Raw genomic sequence first — 27910 nt, 5'->3', positions numbered from 1 at the left:
TCACTGCCTTTATTCCAAGCAGTAAAATGTCCATTGGCAGTACCCGATTCTTTATATTAATTGCTTTGTGCTTATGAAGGCGTGAACAGTTCCTGGTATTACATGCCTTCATTTTCTGTGTTGATTACACTCATTCTATATATTAAATAACAGCCTTTTCTGTATCCATTGCCTTAAATGTTTTTCTTGTCTCTAATAGGGGCGAAACGTGAGGAAAGTTTCCTTACTCAGACGCCTCTGAAAAGTGGGAACCCGGTTGTTAGTCGATTGGCGGATTGCTTTTCCGGGAGCAATGACCCTTTTGCGAAAAACAAATAATAATAATAATAATCGGGGCACCTCGATCCACGACTGTTTGTGGGGACGTCGCTGGGCGCAATTGTCTGCCGCGTTTGGCCCACAGATTAGACAGGTCACTACACTTCCCAGTGTGTCCCGTGAAGCGCTTTGAGACGTCTCGACGACGTGATCAGGCGCCGGGTCAGACGCCAGAATTATTATTATTGTTATTAAATGACCCCCCACACTCTCTGCATTAACCCCCCCCTCCCCCCCTCCCCCCCGGGGTCTGGGTGGACGCTCTCATTTGATTTACTCAAAACCCTTCAACACAACACACTCCAATTCCCAGACTGCAGCGGAGTGAGCGGCAGATGCGCAGTGTCGCTGTGTGTGTGTCGGTGTGTGTGTGGGTGTGTGTGTGGGTGTCTGTCCCCCCCCCCCCCCGTGTGGGAGTGTTCAGAGATTTAAATAAACAAGGAGCAACATGGCGGCGGTTTCCCTCGGCTTATTTAGGGAAACGAAGGTCAGGATATTAGCGGCTGCCGCTCAGTAACCAGACAGGAGCCCCGGTAAGCCCTCACACACACACACACAGACACACAGAGAGAGAGAGAGACACAGAGACACACACACACAGACACAGAGACAGACACAGAGAGAGAGAGAGACACACACACACACAGAGACACGCACACAGAGACACACAGAGAGAGAGAGAGGAGACACACACACACACACAGAGACAGAGAGACACACAGAGACAGAGACACACACACACAGAGACAGACACAGAGAGACACACACACACAGAGACAGACACAGAGAGAGAGAGAGACACACACACACACACAGAGAGACACACAGAGAGAGACACACACACACACACACACACACACAGAGACACACACACACACAGACAGACACACACAGACTCACACACACACACACCGAGACAGACACACAGAGACACACACCGAGACAGACACATACACACACACAAACAGAGACACACACAAAGACTCACACACACAGTCAGAGACACGCAGACAGACAGACAGACATATACAGACAGAGACACACACAGCGATAGATGTCGGTGGGACGAACGGGCGAGAAGCGTCCTATCATGTGTGTGTTTATGGGGAGTCACTACGTCTGTGTGTCCCTGTTGTCTGTCTGTCTGTCTGTCTGTGTCTCTGTGTCTCTATGTGTGTGTGTGTGTTTGTCTGTCTCTCTCTGTCTCTGTGTGTCTGTCTGTCTCTGTGTGTGTCTGTCTCTGTGTGAGGGTGTGTGTGAGGGTGTGTGTGTGGGGGTATATTTTCCTCTCACGATAGTTGTGTGTTTGTGCCTCAGACGCGCGTTCAAAGCTGCTCCGTCAGGTCATCCCCGGCCCGGGGGGGGAGGGGGGGGGGGGTGTGGGGGGGGAGGGGGGGGGGGTGTGGGGGGTGGGGGGGAGGGGGGGGGGGGGACGGGGGGGTGTGGGGGGGGGGGGACAGGAGGGGGTGTGGGGGTGGGGGAGAGTGTGTTTCTCTGTCAGATGCGTCGAGCGTCTCCTCCCCCCCCCCCCCGCCCGGACACGTGACCCCCCGCGAGGTGACGGTTGGTCTCGCGCCGCTCACGGCCGTTGGGGGGAATTTCAAGTCCAGTCCCGGGTTTGGGACAACGTTAATTAACGCCCCGCCCCCTTGCCCTCCGCCCATTGGCTCCTCTCGCCCCGCTGCTCCTGCCCCTAACCCCCCCGCCTATTGGTTCCTCAACCCCCTTGCCTCCTGCCTATTGGCTGCTCCGCTGCCCCCACCCGCCTATTGGCTGCTCCTCACTTCCCCCTGCCCCCCGCCTATTGGCTGCTCCCCGCCCCCCCCTGCTCCCCGTCTATTGGCTGCTCCCCCTCCACCTCCTCCCGTTCCCCTCTTGGATTGGCTCCGGGGTTGTCAATCAGCGGGTCGCCATGGCATCCCCTCCCCCTCCCTGTCAGGTTAGTTCGAGCCGGCGGTGGCGCGCGAGCGCCCTTGAGGGGCGCAGCGATAGAGAGCGAGCGAGCGAGCGCGGGGGGAGGGGGGCGGGGGGGCAGTTGCGAGAGAGAGAGAGAAAGATCTGTAATTGTTCCTAAGTATTCTCTGGTGCAAAAGAGGGTGAGTAAAGCGGCTGTAACTGTAGCACCAGCTGTGGTGTTGTCTCCTCCCTCCCCCCCCTCTCCCTCCTCCTCATCCTCCTCCCTCCTCCTCTCCCTCCCTCCTCCCTCCATCCTCAATCTCCTTCATCATCCTCCTCCCTCCTCCCTCCCCTCCCTCCCCTCCTCCTCCTCATTATCCTCCTCCCTCTCATCCTCCTCCCTCCCCTCCTCCCTCCCTCATTATCCTCCTCCCTCTCTCCCTCCCTCCCTCATTATCCTCCATTATCCCCCTCCCTCCCTCCTCAATCTCCTCCTCCTCCCTCTCCCTCGTTCCCACTTCCCTCCCTCCCTCCCTCATTATCCTCCCCCTCTTCCCTCAAGTCAGTCAGTGACTCACTCAAACCGTCGTGTGTGCAGCAAACCCCCGATGCCTACGTGAATGAGTGCAGTGTGAAGGGAGAAGGAGGAGGAATTAAAATGACCCATTAAATGTTTCACCAGGAATTCAGAACTTACTTGTGTCTCTCTCTCTCCCTCCTTCCCTCTCTCTCTCCCTCCTTCCCTCTCTCTCTCCCTCCTTCCCTCTCTCTCTCCGTCCTTCCCTCTCTCTCTCCCTCCTTCCCTCTCTCTCTCCCTCCTTCCCTCTCTCTCTCCCTCCTTCCCTCTCTCTCTCCCTCCTTCCCTCTCTCTCTCCCTCCCCCTCTCGCTCTCTCTTTCTCTCTCTGTGAGTGCTGTTCCTTGTCTGAGGCTTCTTGATGCAGGAGGACATTCAAACTGACACAGAAATGTTGAGGGGGGGGCTTTTTTTTGCTGAGATTTCGTTTCAGTGGAAAAAAATAATGGCTTTCTGTACAATAGGATTTAATTAGGACAGCAGTTCTCTCGCAACGTCTCTCTAATTTTTGGTCTGTCTTTTTTAAAAAAAAACTTTTCATGGGTTTGGACTGTCTGTGGGTTGTTTGAGGTCCAGCTACCAATTTAGTCGTTTTCAAATGCATGTCTTTATTTTTGTGTTAAGAAAAGATACCTTTCTCCAATTTGCTTTCTGAGGACTTGGCGATGATGATGATAATAACAATAATAATGATAATAATCCTTGCATAGGTATGGTTCCATGAGCAGCAGTGGTCCTCTGCTACCTGTTCAAATGACAGTAACTGTGCAACTATTCAGCAGTGATCCACATCATATCCAAGCTTGAGACTAGTCCTTGTTTCGCCACCATGCAAGCCTGTTTATTTTCAGCAGGGATTGCTGGATAGTAAATTTGGAATGGGAATCTGGTCATTTCACTAACTACACCTACTTTCTGGACTGGGAGATTAAGCCCAATTATTCAATCGCAGTTGGTTAACTCATCTCGACAATGATCATTCTTTAGACCTTCTAGATCTAAACACTGTGTGGTGTGTTTATCCACAGTGACATTGAAGTAATAGTGTAAATTAGACAAGATGAAGGATATGTATATCTGCATCATTGCTATGATGAAATATTGCCTTTTTATTTAAAACTAAGTTTGCTTGAACTTTGTTCTGCACATTTTAGAACAAATTCATGGTAAATGTTTAACCTTGTAAGTAGCCCACATTAATGTTTTGTGCATCAGACCCTATTCATGCATGAAATGTCTAGTTGAAGGAGGAATAAAATGATCCATTAAATGCTTGCTTACAGTAATTCAAGACTTGCTCTGATTGCTCTCTCGTTGTGGCTTGATGCACGAGTACATTAAAAGGGGCCTTATAGTTTGTGAATAACTTAATTTAATTAGGGCAGTCTTATCTCAGTGTCTATTTTTGTTAGACATTCATAGGTTGTAAAGAATGAATTAGATTATTTGATTTCTATTATTCTTATGTGAATTAATTAAAACTGTGTGTGCATGTTAATAGACAAGTTCATTGATATTTTATGATGCTTGTAAATCTAAATTTAGTTTTTTGTTTCTTTTTTAAATGTTTATTTTAAAAGTTATCATTCTTGGGGGTTCTGCCCAGGAGTCTTCAGTATTTTTTGAAGTAAATGCTCTTGGCTCAATACCGTTTCATTTATTCTTGAAATGAGCAATTGGATTAAGTGACAATTCACTGTATTTTCTGTAAAAATGAACTTTATGTCTAACCTTGAAAATTGTGCAAGATATCTCTTGATAAATAATGTTACATTATTTTAATTTAAAGTCTGCGGATTTAAATCTGTTCATCATGTACCCTAGAAAAGCAAAACATTGTTTACAACATAGGATAATTCATCTTGATAGTTTGCTTCTAATTGAAGATTGTAAGGCAGCAATAGGGCTGCTGTGCTTTTATGTTGAGGGACTTCTGCTTTGGCTTGGGTACTGATCGAACCTCAAATTGTTGTCTATGGTGGGTCTGTTGATCTACAGCTGCTGATTATACTGATGTGCTTGACATCGACATCTTGTTTGTGTTCCATTATTGACTATAGAAGGCCTGTTTAAGCCAAAAGCTGCTCTTCATAAATTCCCAGTCGCAGATTCCACGTCTGAATACTTAATATATTGGACATTGCAGTATTTTGTGGTGCTTGTTTTTTCCAACTCATTTCTAACAGTAAACTCTTTCCTTAGTTCTAATTTTAAGGGGAGGATAATAAATAAATTAGCATCAAATCAGTTTTCCAGGTTTCAGTCAGAAGCCAATAAAGATGACTGGTGATATTCGTGTTGGATCATGTTGACTTGACATATGAATAAACATTTGCTTGTTTCTCTTTCCCCAAGGATTGTTAGTGGATTAAGATAGGCAAACATAAGGTCTTGGTTTGCCACTGAATGATACCAAAAACTAGCTAGCCACCTTTTTTGGAGTTATTTTGGGAAAAAATATAAATGCAGTGCAAGGAGTTTGCAAGTTCTCAGTGATACCTGAAAGTGAAATGCACAGTTGCTGTGCGGTACTGGAATTTGGAGCAGTGTGCTTGCTTGCATGAACTTGATCAGAATCCACTTCCATTGAAGTTTTCTAGTATTTTAAATCTGACCTTAAAATTGATTTGCCGTGACATGTTATTTAAATTCGTGTCGCAAAAGAAAATGTGATTCTAATTAGTTTGCCATGTTTCAGGGCCTCAGCGACGCGTCTTAAGTTGTTCTTCAAAACTATTCATCTTGAAAACCCGGAAAGTGCTTTTGATCTTTTTTTTTTTGGGGGGGGTGGGGGGTCAGTTCCCCATTCCTAGTGCTGTAGATAGTCTGTGATTAGTTATTGCTAATGATAGTAAGGCCTTGTGCGTGTTGCTGTAGGTGAACTTACTCCAACTTTAGCCCCGTGCGTTTTCATTCTGTTGCTTTGCTTTAGAATGGCTTGACGCGGGCGCGTGTGCGTGTGTGTATAGTTGAAAAGATGGAAGCTGGGTCTCATATCCCTTTTAGATTGTACATTATAGGCTGCTTGAAAACATCAGCACAATTGTTACTCCAAACCTAGAACAGCCGGGGACATTGTCATGGCAACAGTATTAAATGGCCTCACGTGCGATGCTTATAGACTGATTACGTTGCTACTATCAGAGACAGTTGGGCTATAACTGGGTTATGCTGTAGTTTTGCAAATTCATGTGGTTGTCGGCAAAATACAATTTTTACATTTAATTGTTTTTCAAAGCTATAAATCTGTTTCACAGTTAAGATAACTGTGTTGATATCTTCACGTGCCCTGAAGTTTGCGAAACTCAGCTGAATGTAAAAAACGAAATGCAGCATTCATCAGTATAACAAATACCGCAAATAATATTTGTTGGTCCTTTATGTTTCTAAAAAAAAAGTTTTTATTATGGCACCAGGGTCTGTCTGTCTGCGTTGTTAAACTTTGGTGTTTACCTTCAGACAAACAATATTTTCAGTTGGGCCTCATGAAATGGTGCATTATTTCACATGCAAACTGCAACAAGATATTTCATTATATTTTAAAGACTGAAGTTGCATTTTGCTAGCACAATGGAAGCAGTTTATCATTTGCTCCCAGAATATGTATTAAGCTGGTGGTTTAAACTATGTTCTACCCGTTATAGAAGATTTTACATTATAAGATTTACTGCAACAATTTTATAGATATTAAAATATAAGCAGCTGGATAGATCTTATTAGGCTCAAGTGCACAATTAATTGTATTGAATTGCATTTACACCATCTCTCAGTTTCCTGACCTTCAGTTTGTAAAATTTTATTTTTGGTTGTAATCATTTCCTGAATGTGCTGACTTCATCTGGAAAGCGATTTCAGAGGTACTCGGAGCTCTATGGTACCTCACCCAAGAGGCTGTTATTCACGTGTGAACCAATAGTAAGTGTTCGCCGCCAAAGTGAGTTATTTTCTCAAATATCCCTTCTCCTTAAGTTTCCACCATATCATTGGCCTTCAAAGTGAATTTGTCCTCCATGATATTTGGATTTGAATTTCTCTGGATTTCTGCAATGTATAGTTGGAGGGATTTATTTGTTTTGCTATACAATGGGTGTTGGTCATAACATGCAGCTTGAGAGAAATCCTGTGCGTTGAATATTTGGACGTGCAGTGTATCCTGCGTGCTTTTGTTTTTCTTTAACACTATGGAGGCATTTGGTCCACATAATTTTCCAATTAGAGAAAAGTGACCGCTGTCCTTACACAAGCTCATCCTCTACACAGTTTTATCGATCTATGTACTGTCATCGCACAATTTGCTCATCACAATGTATTTAGCAAAAAAAAACAACCAGCTATGGGCATTGTGTTCTGGCACTTGTTTGGCTATGTTGGAGGATATATGAACGTAAAGGTGCTAACCGTAGGGCTACGGTGTTAGATCATAGCTGGAGCTTGAGTAAGGATGGTACAATTGCTCAAAGTATTCTGGTCTTGAGATCTGCTGGAGTGTGTACCGCACACATGGTCAACTAGTTGTCTGTTGTCTGGGTTTAAACTTGGCTGAGGTACTGGAGGACAGATGGTGTTATGGAATTGTACCTCAGCATGAGTCGGTGCCTTAAGGAGTTAAGGGAAAGGAAAGACTGTGCTGTGTGATTACAGGTATTTTAATTACATTTTTCAATCTAAGATGAGCTACTCTCTTTTCTGATGCGACATGAAAACATTTCTTGGTTCCATACAGCTTCATTTCTCTCTCTCTCTCCCTCTCCACGCATAAATACACACACAAATTTCTTTAGAACAGTTGATACCGAAGAGTAAATTAGTAGCTGTATATTTTTGGGAGAGTGTAGGCCTGAGAATTGTGAAATCTGAAGATAGTTTTGAAGAGTTTAAAATCTTTTTGAAGTTTCTGGTGTCATAGACATTATGAGTTAATGAATGTGGTTATTGGCGATTTTTAGATGTCTCAATAGGAACGCTCTTTGGACCATATGCATTACATAATTTATTTAGTTTCTTTTCAATTAATCTTTGTCCAAGTAGGGTGGGTATGTGCCCAAGGATGACTGGCTACTTAGAATTGTGGAAGAACAGTGTGAAATTGAGATGAAGAAGGCTTTCTGAGCCATTTGATTTTATCTTTCACAACCATGTACCAGAAGAGTATCTAACCAACTCCAGTGTCCTGCGGGCTATACTAATTAATTAGAAATATTTTAACAGATTTCTCAACTGTATTTAACCCTGAATCCTTATAACTATGCAACTCTTTGAACCCTCTTGAAATAAATATGTTTTGGAATAAAGATCTTGAACTTTGACATAGTAGCTGACTCCGATAGTGTGTGAAACTTATCATTTCAGTTTGTTTAGATTATGACTAGCACATCAATTTTTTTAAAAAATGTGTTGGATGCTGTGCTGTATATGTGGAATTGTCTTAACTGTTGTGTACTACAGAGTATTAAAGCAGTGATCATGTCCATGCACATTTTTATATTAGTCCAGTAATAAAATGCACTCTGCTTGGTGATATGTGGAGTTATTTGGTTGGAGTGGTTGGGCTTTGTACAGCCTATATTGTAGGTTTTATTGAGCAAATATTTAATCTATTTAGCTGTGTAAACAGCTGACAGCATGAAGACAACTGCATGAAAAATGCTCCTTTGTTGAATGTGTAACGGGATAAGTTTTAATTTGGGAAACAAAATTAGTTTAGCTGACACTAGCCAAATGGTACCTTTTGCTTGCAATTCTTTATTAAATTAATTTTTTTATTGTTAATTTCTGATGTTTTGGACTATCCCCTCCAATTTGTACAGTATTTGTCAGGATTCATTTACTGTATTATGTATCTTACAAGTTTGTCAAAGTTACAAAAAAAATTCTTGCGTTTGAAATAACTCCTTTCACGTTGAGTTCAAAGTGACAATGTGGGGCTTGAACCCACAAACTTCTGATTCAGAGGCGAGAGGCCTGTTACATGGTCTCAGAGTGAAGCCACTGTACATGCAGGTTGGTGCTTGTGAAAAATGTACATTGGTGCTTTAGGGTGTATGGTTTGAAGGTATAGTCCTGGGTTGAAGCAATTTAGCGTTCACGTTATATTTGTAATAATAGTGAACACTGTATTTATTGTGCTGGTTGCAGTGGCTCTGACTGCAATTTGGATTGCTAATAAAATCTTTAATTTCATTTAATCAGTGACAACTGATCTGTATAGTAAAATCTGTCCACATGATTTGAGACCACAATATTCCAATAAGCAAATTACAAGTGGGCCAATTGTTGGTCCTTGGGTTTACAGCATTGATATATATACAGGTCAGGTCGAAACTTTAGGCAAGTTTCCTTCCTCTACACACACTCCTCTGTTTACCTAGCAGTAAGTAGGAACCCGTTTGTTAGTTGATTGGATTGGCAGAATGCTTTACTGGCGGTAATAATCCTTCCAAAAAAATAATAATGTGGTCACTCAATCCACGACTGTTTGAGGGACACTGCTGTGCGCAACTGCTGTATTCCACCCACAAAACACACAGGTTCTACACTTTGCAGTGTATCCTGTGCTGCGCTTTGAGGCGTCTTGACAACGTGATAAGGCGCTATATCAAATACAATTATTATTATTGAAAGGGCAGAGGCTCAGCAAGGTCAATCATGGCAAACCAGTCTGCTTATGTAGTGCTCCAATATCATTATTCTACAATTGTAAACATTTCAATAAAACCATAACAATGAAATATGTAAAATTTAAATATGTGAATAGTGACAAAAAGTTGACTAATCTGATGGAATTTTAACTTTCATTTTCCTCCATAATGTGTAAGGCTACTCCAACACTGATGAATACTGGTAACACTTGACCTATCAAATGCCTAATTGACTGTTAGCTCGTATGTTGTTTCCCGTCAGTTTAATGTAGACATGTTTGTCTTGGCCTGGGTTTGTTTTGTAAATGGAGAAATGTGCATGTTTTGTTGTTGAAATAACTAGAACTCCTTTATTTGCCAATGTATCCCGGATAACATTGTTTATACTGTTTTATTTATAAATAATATTTGAGCACAATACATCGTTATGGCTTTATTGAATTGTTTACAATTGTAGAATAATGATATTGGAGCACTACTGTATCACCTTCTCTTTGAAGATGTACATGTAGTATAAATGCAACATTCCAACCTCAAAAAGAGAAAACGAGAAACATTCATCAAAAATAAACTAAAGTCTTTCTGGGGAAGAATCCCACTCACTCAAAATCCACTGAACGTCAAGTGTTTTCTTCATTCTTTTGGGCAAATTTATCCCGTGTCCATAAAGTGCCATCATTTCTTACATTCCAAGGGCTTTCACAACACTTCCCAAATTTGATTAATAACCTCAAAATTGCCTGAGACCCGAAGGTCAGTTGTTGTCTCTTGGGAGGCAGATTGTGGTGACCTCTGTGGCAGTGTGTGCTGTATTTAGCTTTAAGTTTACCCCCCACCTCGTTTGAATCCCTTCTCCCAACATTTCCTTTATAAGAGACGATTCCAGGCAGCGTCTATAACACAACTCACTCTTGCGTACTTTCTGGCTTTGACCCTTCTCTCTTTGGGAAAGGTCCAGACAATCCACAAATGCTGATAACTGCATTCCTGGCCTGCTGGCACAGCTGATAGTTCAACCCGCACTTGACCAGCAAATGTAGTGGCTCGCTCACTCAGCCACAGCTGGTTAACTTGCTGAGTCGGATGCTGTTGTCCCCAGTAGTGATGATGATGATAACCTCAGCACCTCATTTAGCTAACAGCATTGAAGCCGGAGCCTACCCTGTAACCTAATGGGGTATTACAAGTTTCTTTGCCACTGCTATAGCCAAAATAATCCTTTTGCAAGTCCATTGAATGCTATTCTGATATTCTTTTATTGAGAGGTTTATGATCAATTCGAATGTCGTCTTTTCCTTTCTTTATATATAAAAAGAAGTTTCCTGTTAACTGTGATGGTTACTGCCAGTTAGCATACACATGGTCTCTGGTATTAGGATGATGAACATGTGGCTTCATTTCAGGACTTTCGCCTGAAGGAAGGAGCATAGTTTAATACCTTTCTTCTCCTGCATGTGTTTTAAATATGTTATTATAATAATAAGTAATCTTTGCTATTGATGCAGTGCCTTATGTTGTCGAGCCATCTCAAAGTGCTTCACCTGATTTTTTTTTTTAACTGTGCAGTAGTGATTTTGCAGGTGAATGCGGAAATCAATTCAGGTACAACTCTGTCCCACAAAACGCTGAAGTGAATAACAGCTTTTTCATCTGGGGGATTGTTGGCCAGGGCACCAGGAGAAACTAAACTCCCTTCTCTTTTCAAATAGTGGCATTGGATCTTTAATGTCCATCTGAACAAGCAGATGGGACCTTGGTTCAACTAGTTATCTGAAGGATGTTACAAACACTGTAGCACTCGCCCAGCACTGCACTGGAACGTCAGCCTAGACTGTTTTATTTTTTTAAAAAAGACTGTTATAAATTAGGATGTAAACTGGGTACTTCAATGTCTTGTTTATGATATCTATATAAAAAAAGCTATTAAAATGCAGCACAGATGGATTACATGGGAGTACTGTAATTCATTGATTTTAATTGCAGCTTTTTAGATGCATTTAACCTAGAAGATGTTTCCTGGTAATGATCCATGCCTCTGTTGCAGATTATGTAGTTTTGCTCTCATTCTGATTAAATATTTGCTTTTCTAGAGTCCTCTGAGATCTCTTGAAACTTTATTAGTGTGGGTAGAACTAATGTTCTTGAACATGCATTGTTACTGCTAAAGGGGTGGTGGAGCTGAAGTACTATTAGGAAGTACAGCATTTTGTACTTGTGCTAAATTATATCGTAACATTTTAACCAGCGTTTGGGTTGCAGATTGGCGCACTTGGAGCATCTTTTCTGGCCACCTGGTGTGATGATACACTCCCATGTCGTGGGAGTACTGTAGTTGTTCAGAGTCTTATCAAAACAATTTTCTGTATCCAAAGTTATTTACTAGAAGAGCAAATTAAATTTTGATACGGAACTAGCACAGTGCGGGGAAAGTTCCCAACTTCTGATTTCCACTTTTTATTTCCTTATATACCTAAAAATAGTAATGTCGCACCAGGTTCACCACAAGGATAGATCCTCGCATATCATTGATAACACTGACTCAAAATCCTGATTGCAATGAGGATTATTACTTTTATAATGGTCTACAGACATATGTATAAACGTATAAGTAATGAGGCTGGGATTTTGGCAGCGTTAGTGACAAGTTAAGCCAGGGTTGAGTTATCAGGAATTTACTGTATATTTATAGATAACTTGGATTTTATTTCAAAGATGCTTCTCACTTGTTTCTTCCTTCCCCTCCCCCCGTAGCAAATGGCACCTATTTCTAATGTGCCCAGTTTAGAGAAACTTTAGATCTCATACAGTAAATGTACTGTATTGGCTTTGCTTCACCTTGTAACTGCCTACTTTGAAAAATTCTTGTGTATAATCCTAATCTCAGGAGGCTTTTGCAAAATGTGCCAAAGTGCTGTGATTGTTAAAGCAGAAAATCAATGTATGAATAGTGTTGAAGTACAAATATGAATGACAGGAATAATCCGCTATTGTGCACATATTAGCAAGGTTTTGTCCTGTAAATGATTTATATACAGTTAAATTGGCTTGTAAAAGCTGAATAGCTCTTACTAATCTGTTACCAGCAGGAATCCTGAATGATCTTTGTGTTGGTTCATTAACAGATGGAGCAAGAAGAATTAGCAAGAGTTCTAGAGATAACAATAGCAAAGAGACCTGAAGATGGTGGCTGCTTGGTAGAATTGAATTGTAATTTGACTAATGAAGCCAATATGTGCAGAATTTCTTCTGGGCTAAGCACAGTCTTGTGCAGATTTAATTATAGTGCAGCCCAGTAAGAAATAACTAGCTCTATTATTACCAATAAAATATACAGTGTAAATTGGAATAAATGTGCAAAATTGCAAATACTATATGTGTAAGAATGTTGTAGGATGATTCTTAATGCAAATGCTAACAGCAGAGCAGATGCAGGACTGGGAATACAATTCCTCCCATATATCGGCAGTGATCTGAAGATGAATTGCTCTTTTTTGATCAAAGGAAGATGTGATATATTTGTCATATTCTCATTGTATTGGCTGTCACTGGAACACAGAAGATGAGATTCCGAGAAGACAAAAATCCTAAATATATATTTTTAATCAATTGGATTTAAAGAAGCCAGCTTGGATGATTTTGCCTTCTTCTATCATTGCTCGTACGAAAGCAGTTTAATTTTCTGAAAATCTGTTACTGTATAAGGCAAAGCTATACAAACCTGTTTATGTAAACTGTTTTGAAACCTCAATTCAAACAGTTACCTTCATGCTATAGATCTGTTTCTACCCTGCCTGAATCTAGTTTTCTGGTATTGTTAGTTGATGATTACTGAAGGTCAGTGTTAGCTAATATACTTAGGAACTTTAATGGTAGTAGATCAGTCCATGTGTAGGCTTGTACAGAAGTGCTTGTAAAATTCCGATTGTTGATTAAAATACTGATTTGTCTGTGTGTTCCTTGAAGCATACTTGACATCTGGTCTTCAGATGTTATTTTTGGTGGGGCTGGAGGAGAGACAGAAGATTTTGCACAAAATGAGCTATGCTTTCTGTAACAAGAGAATATAGTTTTAAAAATTTTGAATTGCTAAAGGTGTAAAATGAAACCTTTTGAGGGGCACGTGTGGGGTTTAACGAGTTGAACAAGATCTCAAGGTTCGTACTGTCTCAGTGAGATGGATCCATGAATAATGATGCTGTCAGCGCCTGAGGTGAGGAGGCGATGATGGGAGCCAATCAGGAGAGCCTCCGTCTTGTCAACATTCAACTGGAGGAAGTTGGCTCTCATCCAGGACTAGATGTCTGACGGACAATCCATCAGGACAGCAGTGGTCCTGGAGTAGAATGTGGAGGCAAAGAGATAAAGTTGTCTGTCAACTGCATACATGTGGAAGTTAACCCCATACCTGCACAAGTGGGAGTGTGTAAATATTGAAGAGGACCAAGGATAGTGCCCTGAGGAGCACCTCAAGTGATGGTGTGAGGGCTGCAGGAGAAGCCGTGAATGGATATAAAGTGGAGACTATTGAAAAGGAAGTGCAACCAGGCATGGACAGAACTGTGAGAGAAGTCGGGAGACGACAGAGTGGTCAACAGTGTCGAAGATACCAGAGAGGACGAAGAGGCAGAGAGAGCCCTGGTCACAGATGGACAGAATGACTAAGGTTGTCTCTGTACTTCGGCCAGCATAGATGCCAGATTGAAGAGAGGTCATAGAGGGAGTGTCGGGAGAGATAAGGATGGGGTCAAGGGAGCAGGTGGTGGGCCTCATTTGAAAAATGATGGAGGTGAGAAAAGAGGGGAAAGATGGGGTCAAAAATATGGAGGGAGGGATAGTGGGGATAGATGGAAAGGGGGTGGGAGCAGAGGGGGCAGAGGAAGCAGAGAGGATTCCCTCAATGTTGGCTTGAGTGCACATTATAACTGAGTCTCCCTGAACGCTACACTGGTTTTGGAATGACCTCATTGCAAAGAGCTCAGTAGTTATTGCAATTTTTAATTTGATAAATTGAGATGAAGAACTAGTGACGCCTGTTAAGCATTTGCTGTGTGGTGTGTTTGTGCAAGAATATGAAAACATTTGAAAACAAACATTTGAATTTTTTTTTCCCTGATATCTTCATGTCCTTTTCCAAAATGGAAGTCTCCCCGACAGAACCTTTTTGGAGGGAAATGCGTATTTATGTTTCCATAGGTGAATTAAATCGCTGTTTAATATGCACGAGGCTGAAAGCGCAAAGAATTTCTGCTGTAAGAAAATTCAACATTGACCTGACAGCAGTGGGGCCAAAGTCTCAAAATGGTCTCTTCTCTCTCCGTCCCCCCCCACCGCCCCCCCCCCCGTCCCCGTCCCCACTCTTACTTTCTATCATGGGGGAGTTCGGTAAGGTTTTATTTTTTTTTAAAAAGTGGACTTTTGTGTGAAACATCAGCCGATATCTTGTCTTGATATCCACCGACTTCTCGTGTACAGTGTCAGCCCTATGTAGCGTTTCGAGTCCTAAAACAATAGAATTATCCGCCGCGACGATAGTGTTCTTCGCGGTTACATACAACAAAAGTCATTTACTGGCGGAGTACAGCAGATGAGATGTGGTGTGGTCGTGTTGCTATAGCAACAGACTGCTAAGTGCAGCCCTCAAGGTCAGTCAGTTATGACGGTGATCAGTCCTCTGCTCAATGTGTAGGATTGTACTGGCTGCATTCGAAGCTTTATTGGAATAATTCTCTACCTTTATTCTCCTTGCGCTTGTAAAATTCAAATGATTAATTTAAGCTTATCGATTGGTTGTGCGTTCCTCCCGGCCTGCTTGAATATTGGCTTTAAAATGTTCTTATTTGGGCAGCCAAACTGCATAAAATTTAATGTCTGGTGCCAATTACTTTCTGTAATAGAATCTAGTGTTAAAGGTTTAAATTGCCAAAGATATAAAAAGAGAAGGGTTGAGAGCTGCTTTTATAACTGCGTTTAAATGTCTGTGTTTTGCAGTGGGTTTGTGTTTAATGGGGGATGAAGCCGAGTGTTCTGTCCCGGACGCTACTGTGTATTTTAGACCACTGCCTTAAATATTTGTTTATCGAATCCCAGTCAGAGAACCCTTTTTTCTTCTCTCTTTCCCCCCCCCATCCCCCCCCTCTCTCTCTCTCAGAGTTTTCTTGTCTGCCTTTTTCTCTGGTATTCAAGAGCATGGATTCTTTCTAGGCTGCAGTTGCACAGGTGATGGTTAACCACTAGCCCAAATGGTCATTCTTCAAGAGTGAACATACAGTGTTATTGTGCAACAACAGTTTACATTTATATAACGCCCTGCACACAGGCTAACATCTTGGAATGCTTTCGAAATACAAATGAAGTGGGGTGGCGGGTGAGAGGCAGGGGGCTGAAAGGTGAAAGGAAATGGTTGGAGCTCCGTGAAATTGTTTTTATTTTGAAATTTGTTGGGGGGCGGGAATTTTGTGGAATTTGGCTTTGTCCATCGTCAAAAATGTTTTGTTTCTTTTTATTACATTTGCATTCATAAATTACCCTCCAATACCTGGAATGACTGTATATAAAAATAACCCGAACCTTCCAGAAGCCAAACACTGCCATGGGCACGAGAGCGACAAATGGGAGACAAACGGGAGACCGGGGCTCAACAGTCGGACACTGCCCCCGACACGGATGGCTAAGGTGAATGCGAATTGTTACCGGGCCTTACCAGCCACTGATGCTTACTGCCACCAACGTGTGGAGTTCTGTAGCTCAGTGGTTAGAGCATTCGCCTCGCAAGCGAGAAGACCTGAATTTGATTTCTGGCAGGGCAAAATGTTGGGCAAGTTTCCTTCTCCACACGCCTCTGTTTACCTAGCAGTAAGTAGGAACCGGTTGTTAGTCGATTGGTGGCTTTTCCATGGTTAATAATCCCTTCAAAATAAATACAAATAATTTGGTCACTCAATCCACGACTGTTTGTGGGACGCTGCTGTGCGCAATTGGCTGCTGCATTTTGCCCACAAAACATACAATCAATTCACTTTACAGTATATTCTGTTAAGCGCTTTGAGACGTCTCGAAGACGTGATAAGGCGCTATATCAAAATGCAAAGATTATTATTATTCGCAAACTTTACATACAGCACGAGTCACTTAATAGAGATCAGGAGAACTGAGGTTGTAGCATTCAAAATTCAACCATTGTTGTGATCAGCTCATTCAGCCCAAACTTACAACCAACCTTCTGGTCTGTCTGGCTTGGCTTGGTGCTACATCTGGCTATATTCACTGGCCATCCAGGAGTTCTGAAATAAATTGATTTCACTTGTACAATTCTTCAATACAAAGATATGGTTTGTTTTAAAGTAATGTTGCTGCCTTTGTACCTGGCCTTCCTGGACTGCCTCGCACTCTCAGGTTTGAAAACAAACAAGCTGTGAAGCTTTAGTTTTGATCTAGTAAATGCTCAAATCTCTCTTTCCCTTCCTTCCCCTCCCCCCACCCCCTCCACTGGATTGCAGCCCTAATTTCTATTAAAAATAAAAATAATCTTTTATCTAAGAGTATGTTTTATCCTGTGGATGTCTTATCGAGGAAGGGACAACATGAGTTAACATGCAGGAGGAGGGGGACATCTTGCTGCAGTTTAGCAGTTAGCTCAAATATACTGGATTTCTGGCAATCTGCCCTTTGGCTTTGAAGAAATGAACCAAGTGAAAAAACCTGTACTTCACAATAGAATTTGGCTTTGATTTTCAGAATGGTTTCCAAAGCCAAACTTCAGATGTTGCTTTTACTGCTGCAACATTTACCAACACCGTGGGTGATCAATACATTTTTCAGTGTGTTTTTTGGAGATGAGAACTGGAGTAGTCACAGTAAAAAATCTATTTCTGGTTCACAGTAAATATCTATTTCTGGTTCACAGGTTTGTTTTGATAATTGACCTGTTGGCACTTTCTCAGGAGGCAGTGTGAAATCGGAAGGATTCAAGTGTAGTCAGAGTGAGAGAGAGAGAGGGTACCAAGATAGCTTCATTATGAAGCAGTCAGAAAAGCACTGTGGGACCTGGATTTGAATGACTTGGTGTAGGAAGATCAAATTTTTAAGGGACCTTTTGTGGTCCTCGGAATTAATGGTCCATATTTTTTCTAGTTGTGAAGGATTTGATTCTCACAATAGGCTAACTGTAATGAATAACCAGTAATTTCATCTTAAAGTGCAAGCTGTAAAAGCCACTCCATTAGGCCGCTTGACATTTTTCATTTATGGATTAAGTAACTGGATTCAGAATTTGTCATGAAAAAAATTAGGTTCGCTAATTAATTGAACGAGTGATTTGCTTCCCCCACCCCCACGTGTGTTCGTGATAAAGATTCCCTCTATACAAATGCTTAGAAAAGATACTTTAAGTATTCTTGCTATTCTCCATGTCTTATCTTTCTCCCTCCCCCAACACTCCTGATGGCACTAATTTGTATTGGAGTGCAGTCTCATGAGAATCTCTCAACAACAACTTGCACTTAAAAAGCCCCTTCACGTGGGGTAGCATCCCGGAGCGCTTTGCTCATACTATCATACTGGTAATTCACACAAGTGATTATTGTTCACCTGTGAACCAAGATATTGAGTGATGACTGGTTAGTGAAGGATGCGAGATATCAGGAGTCCTGTAGCTCAGTGGTTAGAGCACTGGCCTTGCGAGAAACCTGGGTTTGATTCCTGGCAGGGAGAAACCTTGGGCAAGTTTCCTTACTCCACTCGCCTGATAATCCCATAAGAAAAAAACCAAGAATAATTTGGTCGCTCGATCCACGACTGTTTGTGGGACACTGCTGTGAGCAATTGGCTGTCGCATTTCGCCCACAAAATATACACTTCACAGTCTATTCTGTGAAATGCTTTGAGACGTCTAGAAGACGTGAAATGCGCTATATCAAATGCAAGGATTATTTATTATAATATTATTATTGGCCAAATCCAATCTTGTTTTAAGATGATCAGATACCATCCCACCCCAACCCTTTCACGTATACCGGGAATGGTCACGAAGATGGAAGTAAAACAACTTGCCTTTATATATTGCCGTTGATGTATAATCAATGTAAAGATCAATTTATATGAACTACACACTTGTGACAGGAAATCATACTTAGTTTAGATCAACTTGGTCTGAGCCAAAAAATATACATTCAGTGGGTGTGTGTGTATTATAATGTACTAATTTGCATGTTATTCTTTATATAACTAATACTGATCTAAAATGGCAAGTGGACCTGTCTGACTGTGTGTGTGTGCGTGCGTGTGTATGTAAATGAGAAGCAAAATTGAACACGAGAAACCACTAACGAACTACAATGACCTTAGCAGTGATTTCCACCACATATAAATCTAGAGGAATATTTGTAGCTTGTTTTCCAAGCTGAATTTGAAATTCTGTAGCAGTGTACTGTGATTAAAAGAAAACAGACTGCTTTGTCAAACAGATGGCTCAGTACAGCGGTTAAAAACCTGGAGGCCTGCTGTTCTAAACGGCAAAAAACACTTTGCATTCATAAAGTGCAGCAAAAATGTGTCAAGATTTCAAAGCTTTTTGCATGACATTTTACGAAATGTTATTTTAATTTTCTTAAATCATCGCTGGCAACGTGCAAACAATCTTATTTGCGAAATGAGTGCACAATAATTAGCTCCCAGAAAGAGTTTTACATTTTATGTTGAGAGAATATCCTCCAGATCACATTGCTATGGCCTCATTAAAATTCCCGTACAGGTAGAGTAGATGAATGTGCACTAGCGTAAAGTTAGGTTATATTACGACATTGAATAGAATATCAAATCGTATGGGCTAAAATGAGTTGCATATGTAAATGATTTTTGCACTGCATGATAATTTTTCTTCGAAACCGCAGTGTACACGATGTTGTTTTAGCTGCTTGGTAAGGTCTGTCTGTGGCATTGTTAAAATGTTACAGGTAAGTGTCATAGTGAACAACATCTTGTCTCAACACTTTATATTCGCCTGCTCCAGTGTGTGTGGTTTACAAATGAATAACTAAGAACATAAGAATTTGCAAGGCGAAAGAAGACCAAGGTCCATCTAGTTCACCATCCACCGTCCTGGAAGTCGCTTGACATTTCATATCGACAAATCGCCCACAAAACATACGATCGATTCACTTTACGGTATATTTTGTGAAGTGTTTTGAGACGTCTCGAAGATGTGCTAAGGCGCTGTATCAAATGCTATTATTGTTATTATACTGTATCCTGAGATATTGTTTCTAACAGAACTATCTAATTTGTTTGTGAAACAGACAACATTTTCTGCTTCCACTGTCTCCCTAGTTCAATGTACGTTACTTTATACCTCAACTTTACCGTACGTATGCAGAAGTGATATTTTTCATTTTGAGAGGGTTTCTAAAAAAGATGAATTATTAAAATCTGTGAAGCTGAGGCATTCTAATGTGCTTAAGGTCATTTCTGTAGCTGGAGTTTGCAGTTCACTGGTTCCTGTCTGGATTTCTTCAGCTCCATCTTTTTAGTAATTTCTTTTCAGTCTTAAAACTAATTATCTTCACTGTTTTGGTCAGATCCAGCCTGTATACAATTCAAGCTGCGTTCCAGTTTAGTTTGTTTTTTTAAAAAAATCTTTTCAACTTTGTTTGTCATTTCCACAGTTCAATACTGTTGAGATATTCTAACCCTTGCATTAAAGGAGAGGAGTCTGCATGACCCAAATATAATTTGAGTCGTCATAGATTGGTCGAAGGAAACCTGTGTACTGAGTGCAGCCAGCAAAAGAGTTAAAGATTTGAGAGCTACAGCGATAGTTTGTGTTGAACTAAAGTACGTGCCAGGGCTGCAGTCTTCACTGTTTCTGAGTTACCAGGGGAATAGTCTCGAGTACAAAATGTTCCTGATACCACGTTCGTAAATTACTTAATTATAATTTTTACAGAATTTTGCTCTTGTCAGTTTGAAAGATGAAAGTGTTTGTGCTGCAAGGTGTAATGAAAAATCCATGATTTAAGTGCATTAAAGACCCCCAAGTTGAGTGTATGTAAATGGTTAGTTGGATTGTGGTGATTCATGCCATATGACGTTTCTCTGATGGCGCGCTTCACAGCTGCATTAAATCAACAGATTCCATGATGGAGCTAATGTGCTGCAGGTTTTAAAATTAAAGCCATATTCTTCCTGAGTTATGTTGGGGGGGGGGTGGAGGAGAAAAAAGGGAAATGGATGTTTGTGGTCTAACTTAGATATAAAAATTAATGAAACTAGGATTTTATTTTTAGGTACTTGGTCAATGGAGTACCATGAGTTTTTTTTAAAAAAGTGACCAGATTTAATTTTTCTCCAAATCCAATGTAGTTGAGTTATCTCCACTGCCAAAGTCTTTTAAGGATTTTATGGTAACGGGGTTTGACATCAGCTGCTAAGAATCCTCGAAGCTTTTCTGTGGAGTCCTGTAGCTCAGTGGTTAGAGCACTCGCTTTGCAAGTGAGAGACCTGAGTTCAATTCCAGGCAGAGGGCGAAACCTTGGGCACGTTTCCTTACTCCACACAGAGCCTAATAATAATCCCTCCAAAACCAAAAACAATAATAAATTGGTCATTTTCAATCCACGACTGTTTGTGGGACATTGCTGTGCGCAATTGGCTGCCGCGTTCGCCCACAAATATACAGTCAATTCACTTTACAGTATATTCTGTGAAGTGCTTTGGGACGTTCTCCCGACGTGAAAAGCGCTATATCAAATGCAAGGATTATTATTATTATTATAATGGAAAATTTCTAATGGAGAAAGTAATCTCACTGACTTGATATGCCACCAATGAGCAAAAAGTCGCAACTTGCCGAGGTTTGACTGTTCTGCTGGATAATCTGCCACCATCTAAACCTGGTGGGAAGGAGACAACTAAATTTATAATAATCCTGGCATTTGATATAAAATGCCATATCACGTCATCTCAAAGTCCTTTACAGTAATTCTTGTTTAGTGCTGTAACTTTGTTTGTAGACAACCACTTTGCATATAGCCAGGAGGTGAATGACTGATTTTAACGGGAGGATTTGTTGCCCTGGACTCCTTTTTCTTTGCTCCGATAGTATCACCTGAACAGGCAGCTTTCTGCATTGGAACATGGTCAAGAACAAAGCTGTACTCCTTGGCTCCTGTTAATGTCTTCTCCTGTAGTTCTGAACTCCTTAACCTTCCCTGCCTACCTCTCAGCCTCACCGAACCTGTTCTCCACCGTGGCATCGGTTAGTTTTTCCCCATTCATCCTTTCTACCCCACCCTGGTCCCTTACCAGGACTGCCTTCCTTCATCTCTGACACATCGCCCGCCTTCACCCCTGTCTTACTTCAAACGTTGCTGAAACCCTCGTGCTTTCAAATGCACTCCTCCAATCTACTATTGTCATCCATGCCTTAACCACTCTGCCCCGAATCTCTGGTATTCCCTGCCTCAATTACTCCGACATGCCCCCTCGTTGTCCATCTTCAAATCACATCTGAAGACTTTCCTTTTTGACCCTGTCTTCAGTCACCTCCCCTCACTTTCCAGCTTGGCATTGAACCACACCGCTGTGGAGCTGCTTGCTTTACCGCTCTGTGAATGAATATTGCTGCTGATGCTGGATTCTCGCAGCAAATCATTGCAGTAAGGAGATTTAAACCCTGAATGTGGGGGGGAAACAACCACTTAAAATACCCCACTTCTATTGTTTCTACCGGGGAGGATCCAAACTGCCTCCCTCGCCAGAGCACATGCAGTATATGGTGGATAGCTCCCTCAGTGCATCATTCACTGTACATTTCCCTAACCGGCCCGCATGTGTGAATAGCTCATAACTTGCTGCCTCGAGTGCCATTATCAGGAGAGAGACTTATTGCTAATCTCGCCTTTTCCACCGACTTGCATTTTAAGTATCCAATATTGTTGTGAATTTGGTAATTAGAATTGGATTTATTTGAAATTGAATGAACTAATTCTGCTTGATTGATGCTCGGATGAATGTGTAGTTTGTTGTGTAAGCATTTGAACATCACCATGTCACAATCTGCAAACATTACTTTGTTTCCATTTTATAATCGCTGTTTGGGGAAGTACTTCCAGATGTTTGTCTCTTGCAGTTTACTGCAGAGTTATTTGCCTCCATCTGAGCGCTGGCATAGACTGTGCAGCACGCCATGTCTGAGTCTCGTGGATGCTGGGGTGAGAGTGTTTTTTTTTGTCCATAATGTAAGTGTCTAAATGGATGAGCTAAATAACTGCAAAGTGGGTGAAAATGTAACCACTCATGGAGATTACTGGGACTGAATTTATAAACAACCTAAATTTAGTCAAGCGCATAATTTCTCTGATCTGTCCCAGGGATTAGTTCAGTGATACCAGGATTTTTGTTTTATTTATATTTCTATTAGGAAATAATTTCTCGGGATACAGTGTATATAGTCTGAGACGCAACATGTCAAGTGACTGCCAGAATTGGTGGAAGGTGAACTGGATGGACCTTCGTCTTTGACCAGCAAATTTTTACTCTCATATGTACTTATTTTAAACAAGCACAAAACAAAAACGTTAAATTTCAGTAACTTAAAGGAAGCAACTGATAGTCTTCTCCAGCCTGTTACTAAATACCATCAGTTTCACCAGCTAATACTTCAAGCTGCAGCAGGAAGTGACCTTGGCTATTTGGGTTGAGATTTTTTTTGGAAAAAGCTTATGTGTACTCGCACATTTATTGTTCTAATTTCATGGCCACCGAATGATAGGATTGAAAATATGTGGCTGAGTTACTAATTGCCAAACAGGATGACTTATTGAACGTACTTTAAATTTAATAATAAAAAAAACCAAATGTTTAATCGGATGAGTTGAATGCTAAAATCAACTAGTGTCTCACTCACTGTGTTGCATTTCTTAGACATTGTAGGCATAGAGGTTGAACATTGATGTTCCTATTCCATTTGGCATCCGCCCGAATTATTCCAGGCCTGTTTATCGAAGTTGTGGGGGTGATTATTTTCTCAGTCGACTTGCATCCTGGCCTTCACACAGTTGCTGAGATATCCCCATTTGTTTGGACTATGAGAGACCAGCATTGTTTGGGAATATAGGCATTTTATTGTGTTTACAGACTAGCTTTTTTTTTACCTGTTAAGCAACCAGGACTCTGGATTGATGGTGCTTTGGATCATTCATTTTTCAGTTTAGTTTCATGTTGGCTGCTGTTTTTGGCTCGCTGAACGTTAACCCTAATGTTAGGTGTGGTGGTGATCGGGCCACTTCACCACATCTTAGGGTAAGTTCAACTGTTGATGTCAGTGCCATTTAGCTTTTTTTTGCAAAGTAAACATATTTTACACATGTGATGTTATGCAAGTGCAGCCTGACCCTACCACAGTGTCTGCCATTACCAGAGTAAAGAGTGTGGTGCAAAAGTAATGTTACCTAAACACTGCGTAGCTCTCTCCTTTCTGCCACTAGGATCATTTCCCATTCAGCGTGGTTTCATTTGGAGCTTCCAGAGTCCAAGCACATGGTATTGGGGTTGACAGCACAGGGAGGGCATGGGGACTTGTATTAACATCACTCTATTCCACGGAAATCTCAACAAGTTGCACAACCGGCTAAAAGTTCGAAGCAAACGGGCCACAACTTAAGGACTAAAAAAAAAGTGATACAAGAAATCTAAAGGGAATACAAAAATGTTGTTCTTACGGGAAGTGAACCTAAATAGCTCGACCAATCTGTTTAACCTGAGCAACTTCCTGTGTATTTTTATAAGTAACTTATGCACGGTTGTTGTTCACATACAATCTGAATTCGTAAAGCACAACTAGCTTTGAAGGCAGCAGAATGAACACTACGCATTGCACAGCCAATTACGTTCTCAATTACAGTAAAGAAGTATATTGCAAATGTGGAAGTGCGTTTAGTGTCTTGTGGACCTTTTCCATTTTGATTGGCTCTATATTCTGGTGAATAGAGCCTGCGACTTTTCATTTTAAGTTTGATTTGAGCAAATAGTCTCTGTAAATCTCACCTCTATAAATGCAATCTTGTTGTTGTTGTAGTCAGCTTCCTGAGATTTCTCATTGCTTCCAAGATAGACTCTTACTGTATTGTTTGTTTAACAACATACTCAGCACAGAGAGCGAATGTTGTAGTTTTAGGCCTTGACATTTTGTAGAGTTGGAAAGTTTGCTTCCCTTGGCAGATCTGGTGTCTGATTTCAAGAAAAACGAGTTTGCTGTCTTAAAGAACACCAGAGGCACAATATTGTTTTTTTTAAAAAAGGGAGTGGTTTGCAGTTAGGCACAAAGTGCTAGTTTAATTCTCAAAATACATTGCGGACTAGTTTGGAAAACAAAAGCATTGGAATTGTAAGATTAGTTTACTTGTATGTTCTCTCCAGATTTCCTTGTGTCATCTAAGCACTTTACATAAAGTTCAGTCGGTGCTTGTCGTTTGATGCTTTAGCTATCATTTCACGTGGGAGTTTTAAATGGTCTCCGAATTTCTGTTCAATTTTGTACTTGAGGGGTTAATTTTTTGTCGTATGCATAAGCGCTTGTCTGATTGGCTACTGAAAGGTGAAAATAAAAGCACTGTAAACTTTTGACCGATCATTGTTGTGCACTCCCCCACCGCTAGTTGATTATATAATGCCGTGTAAGTTACCCACCATATTGTACTGTGTAAATACATAACTAGGATAGGTGTAGGGGGGAGAGATTGCATAAGTACTGCACATTCAATATTCTGTGTGCAGTTATGAAGATTTTACAAGTCAATATCTTTCCACCTTTTAATAATTTCATAGCTAACAAAGCACGGTTTGGTTTGCCGATGTCAAACGGCCCAATTTGGCAAACTCGCTGCTAGGCTTCAGTACTGAGTTTACCAACTCCTGTGTGCAGATGCCAAAGCAACAAGCTGTTTGGTCATTGCACTGACTCTGTTTTCCTGGCTATTGTTCCCATGCTGTGGATTTTATGTTCTCCTTGTTCAATTGTTTTTTTGCTTACCTTTACTCTCATTTTCTCTGTCCCAATCTTTCTCGCTTACTCCCATTCTGTCACCCTCAAATGTTTTTGCTTGCAAAACCCTGCAAGCCAAAGCCCTAACTAGGTCCTACCTAGACAAGCAGTGGGAGTTTGCCAGATGGTGCTATCAATGGCAAGCTATTTGGTTTTAGCTGGTGAGACTCCAGCAGGCTCCAGCACACACTATACAGTCCCCAAGCCTTGGCTCTTGCCAACCTACATCTAATACTCTCCGGCGTTAAGTAAGCAGGGCGGGTTACTTATTAGGATAGAATGTGCATTCTGTTCCAGATGGGAATTTCTATATGTAGGTAGGAAACATGGAACTTGCCTTCTGGTTTGAATACTCTTAAGCATGGTAATAAGTTTCTGCGTGTGTCAGAGACACCCAGCTGACCAAAACAAATTTCATTACGCAGTGAGGTGGAGGAAAGGGATATTTTTAATTCAAGTGTTTACAGTGCTTGTAATCCAGAGGTTAGGGAAAAATTGCAATCTCTTTCCAGTCTTGAATTAATCATTCTTAGTCATGAAGTCCTGTAGCTCAGCGGTTAGAGCACTCGCCTCGGAAGCGAGAGACCTGGGTTCGATTCCCGGTAGGTCGAAACCTTGGACAAGTTTCCTTACTCCACAAGCCTCATGATAATCCCTCAAGAAGAAACAAAAAAAACAATAATAATTTGGTCATGCAATCCACGACTGTTTGTGGGATGCTGCTGTGCTCAATTGGCTGCCGCATTTCGCCCACAAATATAGAGTCAATTCACTTTACAGTATATTCTGTGAAGTGCTTTGAGGCATCTTGAAGACTTGAAAAGTGCTATATCAAATGCAAGGATTATTATTATGAAGATAACACGCCATTAGTTAATCAGTTATCAAAATTGGACTATTTGGCAGCACTGATTCAGTCATTAGTTGTATATTAGAAAGTGGTGATAACTATGTAACAAGGATAGGTCACTTTTTTGATAACCTCCACCAGATCCATGGGGAAAATTAGAAACTTTCCATTTGAACATACAAAGCATACCAAGGGTGCTATAATCCGATGGAACACACCCATTTATTGTGACCCGTTATTTTTGGTATTGTTTATTAGTTCAGCAACTTGGTATCTGCTGCAAACATCATTTGTGGTATAATCAGGATTTTAAACCTTTTGAATGTAATTTTACGATGTGACTATCAGACCGTTCCATAAATTCAGGATTAAGGATGATGATTAAAATCTATTTTTTTTGTTCTCCAACAAATGTTCTGTATTATGGCACCTCTCGTTCAGCGTTCACTAAATATTTTTGTTTCTTCTTAAAGTGTTTCTGGAGATGGTTATGTCTCTGGTTCGCAGTTTAAGGAACAACCCACTTGTGCTAATTTTGGCTGTTCTACCTGACTGCTTGAAAGGAGCAGTGTGACATTCAGCCAAAGGAGGAGGAAAAATTATTGTTTTTTTTTGTTGCAAAGTAGGTCAATGAAAGGTAATTTTGATTGCATCCTGAGAAAAATAGAGAGTAAAAGAAAGCAAACAATAAAATGAGAGTATTCTGTAGCACTACAGTGAGAAATTATTTTGTGAAAATTTTGTATAATGCTATATTGTGCGGTTCTTCAAGATAACTAACGTTTAACACACAGATTTAGTTCAGTAGATGCAACCTGACAACAGAATACTCGCAAATGAAGCCCAAGTCGGGGAAATTTGCAACACTACCAGCTTTCTTATGCATTTAAGGTCTGTTCAGTCTGGAGACGAGATTTTTTCTGGGCGTTCAGAAGTGATTGGTATAAAAGCACAACTTTATATTCATTTGGGTCAGCAGAACCTATAATTTCTGTTGAAATAGATGCCTGTAATTTCATGTTGTTAAAACTCCCTTATTCTCTTGAGCCTCGAATAAGAGACTTATTGAAAAGCAATCCTGGGAGAAGTGTGTGTGTATATGTGAGTGTACAACTGTGATCTTACAGCCTCACTTCTGGAAATGTGTAGAGTTTCTCTTTGCTCAACTGCGTAAGAGTTAACTTTGTGACTTTTGAGTGGGGAGTCCAGGCAACCAACAAATAGTATTTCAGACCTGAGTTTCCTGTAATCGCTCCATTCTAAGGGGCTAAAACTCCCTACAACTAATGCAAGGATTATTGTTGTTATTAACTAAAGTACTATACTGTAGTTGTAATTTGATTCTTTATACCTCTATGATTTCCTGCGACTCTGCTTCCCCCGGCCACTCCCTCCTCCTCTTTCAATTCTGGTGCTTCATATTCTGTCATAATTTTGCCCTTGTCTGGAACTCTCTTTTGACATTCTTTACCCCCCCCCTTCCCAAACCCCAAGTGAGTTTGAGAGAGGCCGGGACGTTGAGGAAGTTGGAGGCAGAAGCAAGAAGATATTGCTGGGAGCTCAGAAGGATGATCTCAGTGTCCATATTCACTTGGAC

General features: G+C 41.1%; 1 protein-coding gene and 1 non-coding gene across 6 annotated transcripts in view; both read left to right on the top strand.

Annotated features, from left to right (window-relative positions):
• Positions 1-736: 736 nt before the first annotated feature.
• Positions 737-27910, top strand: part of LOC103186268 (nuclear receptor coactivator 3) — a 77009-nt gene continuing 49835 nt past the window's right edge. For 3 of the 5 annotated variants that reach the window (XM_042341993.1, XM_042341989.1, XM_042341990.1), the window contains exon 1: positions 2334-2414. The gene's annotated coding sequence lies outside the window, so the exon portion shown is untranslated. Of the gene's footprint in view, positions 852-2333; positions 2415-22568; positions 22633-27910 lie in introns of those variants that run through there. The other 2 variants (XM_042341991.1, XM_042341992.1) reach the window with 2 other exon arrangements.
• On the top strand, positions 26003-26074 carry trnap-cgg. The gene has a single exon. It is a non-coding gene; the product is annotated as a tRNA-Pro (tRNA).

The sequence above is a fragment of the Callorhinchus milii genome, unplaced genomic scaffold (genome assembly GCF_018977255.1).
Source record: "Callorhinchus milii isolate IMCB2004 unplaced genomic scaffold, IMCB_Cmil_1.0 Scaffold18, whole genome shotgun sequence".
NCBI lineage: Eukaryota > Metazoa > Chordata > Chondrichthyes > Chimaeriformes > Callorhinchidae > Callorhinchus > Callorhinchus milii.
This window is presented reverse-complemented; position numbering and strand designations above follow the sequence as displayed.